Source organism: Etheostoma cragini, chromosome 16 (assembly GCF_013103735.1).
Source record: "Etheostoma cragini isolate CJK2018 chromosome 16, CSU_Ecrag_1.0, whole genome shotgun sequence".
NCBI lineage: Eukaryota > Metazoa > Chordata > Actinopteri > Perciformes > Percidae > Etheostoma > Etheostoma cragini.
In genome coordinates, this window is record NC_048422.1 from 24,031,590 (window position 1) to 24,034,224 (window position 2,635).

The 2,635-nt window shown below is 43.8% G+C and overlaps 1 long non-coding RNA gene across 1 annotated transcript in view; it reads right to left on the minus strand.

Annotated features, from left to right (window-relative positions):
• Window positions 1-2,635, minus strand: part of LOC117958999 — a 10,193-nt gene that overhangs the window by 7,044 nt on the left and 514 nt on the right. The window lies entirely within an intron of this gene.

Below are 2,635 nucleotides of genomic sequence, written 5' to 3' on the forward strand. Positions count from 1 at the left end.
CTGTGTGTGTGTGTGTGTGTGTGTGTGTGTGTGGGCATCTCTGTGTATGTATGTGTGTGTATGTATGTGTATGTGTATGTGTATGTGTATGTGTGTGTATGTATGTGAGAGTGTGTGTGTGTCTCTGTGTGTGTGTGTGTATGTGTGTGTGTGTGTATATATATATGTGTGTGTGTGTCTCTGTGTGTGTGTATGCGTGTGTGTGTGTGTGTGTGTGTGTGTGTGTATATATATGTGTGTGTGTGGCGTGGTAGGATGTCCTGTCTCTTATCTCTTCCCTTTGACTCCATTGTTCTCCTCCCTCCTCTTCCACCTCAGCCTCCTTTATCCTCCCCAGCGACGGGTCACCTGCCGCGGCCGCTCGTCAGCGTGAGGCCTCGCCGTTTTTGTTGAGTTGTTGTTGCGTTTGTCCGGTGATAACGTTTTATTACCCATGCGGCGATGTCTTTGACCCTTAAATCCCGTCGTCCTCGGGTTCAATTTTTCAGAAAGTTTCTGTATCACAAATTTGGGTTTTTCTTAGACCACAACAAAATCAACACGGATGGTTCTCTACAACTCTTCACAAGTAAAATAAACTCTCAGTTCACTACTTTCATCGAATTTGGGAGTTTTATTTATTATCATAACATTGGAACAAAATAAAAAGATAAAACAACGTTGAAAAAAGTGACAAAAATGTCAGAAAAAGCTTTAAAAACGCAGGAAAATTCCACAAAAATGTCAAATGACACTTTTTTTCCCACAATATAGCCTCTATAGTACTGTAAATAATACAGTAAACTATTGTATTTTTACCTTTTTATCTTATGTTGTGTTGAATTGTTTTGTCTAATGAATACGTAAAATACTGCAAATGGAAGTACCTTAAGTACCTTTACTGTAGAAAGAAATCACAGGAACTTGCTGGACAATCGTTACAGGAAGTTACTGTAAATTTTACGTTAAATTTTACGTTAAATTTGTCACAGTGTGCGTTAAAAAGAAGTATTTTCTGCTGCAACTCCTTGACTTCTTTGTCTCCGAGTGCCTTCAGGATCGTTAGCTCGACTCCCGGAGCGTCATCGCTTCAACGAGCCGATGACTCACACCGGAGGAAATCCCCGATCCTGAGTCGTCAGCAGGAGCCTGATGAGAGAGATGTCCTGGTACTGGTCTTTACTGCCTGCTGGGCCCCCTCCTCCTCCTCCTCCTCCTCCACTGGTGAGTAATTCCACCTGTTAGAACAAACAGGAAGTGACACATCCTCGTAGGTCAGATGCCTTCACGGCTCCGTCACCCCGTCCGGCCGGGCCCTCGGTATAATACACACAACACACAACTAAACCAAGTACAGGAACACGGTGCAAATACTGCAGGGCGGCTGTGGCTCAGGGGTAGAGATGTTGCCTACCCATTGGAAGGTTGGTGGTTCAATCCCTGGCCCTTCAGTCCCATGTCGGAGTGTCCTTGGGCAAGACACTGAACCCCGAGTTGTGTGAATGGTGAATGGTTTCTGTATGACGTTAAAGCGCTTTGAGTTGTTAAGACTAGGAAAGCGCTATATAAATACACCACATTTACATGCAGAATGTGCCCGGGTTGGACCAGCGGTAGAGCGGGCGCACATGTACAGAGAGGTTTATGCCTCAACGCAGTGGTCCAGGGTTCAAATCCGACCTGTGGCGACTTCCTGCATGTCTCCCCTCTCTCTCACCTGTCTGTCCAATCGAATAAAGACGGAAAAGCTCAAAAAATAATCTTTAGAAACGATGCAAAATGAAAAGTTGTTGTACTTGTAAAGAGCGTCGTAGGGAACCATCTACATTATTTTTTGGCACGTTTTGGTTGATAGAAACACAAATTTCTGATATAGAAACTTTTAGAAAATGGGTCAAATTTGACCCCGAGGACACCAGGAGGGTCAAGCTTTAAAACGTAAAATGGGCGCAACCTTCACCAAACCTGAAGAAAGGGGATAAGCGGTGTTTGAGTCTGATCGGACCATGCAGGGAAACATGGAGCAAGTATTTCAATCTAAAAACACAGGATTCCTCTCTTCGGGAGCCATATTCCCGCCCTTATCTCTGCCATCCGCTCATTTCCTGTGTGTAACGGCACTACTTTCCTGTCTCTGTGGAGCACAATCACCGCGATTACACAAAATCTACTTCTCCCTACTTGTTTATTTTTCTATTTCTGGGCCCGAACGTGTGGTTCCTCCTCCGGCTGCTTCTCTCAGTGTCGTTAACATCTACGCTGAAATACGTCGGACCAGGTGGAGGTCATCGAACGTTGGTCCAACGAATGAAAAAACAAGCTCTCTGTTATCTCTCGCTGTGTTTATCTCGGCTCTTCCTGACTTTTTGACCCACATGATGTTTCCAGAAAGAAGAGAAGAAGTCCTGCATTCGTTATAATACTGTAAAATGTACTTAAAGTACCAGTAACAGTACTCATTGTGCAGTAAAATGTCTCCTCTGTGATATTATAAAACATGTTTATTATGCACTGTGTACACAACATTTATCTTGTTGCTGTATAACAGCATGAAGATCTTCGTAAGCAGAAGTTAAGAAGAAAACACCAGACTTTCTCCAGGAAACAGGTGTTCATGTCCTGGAGAAGTTAAGGAGAAAACACCAGACTTTCACCA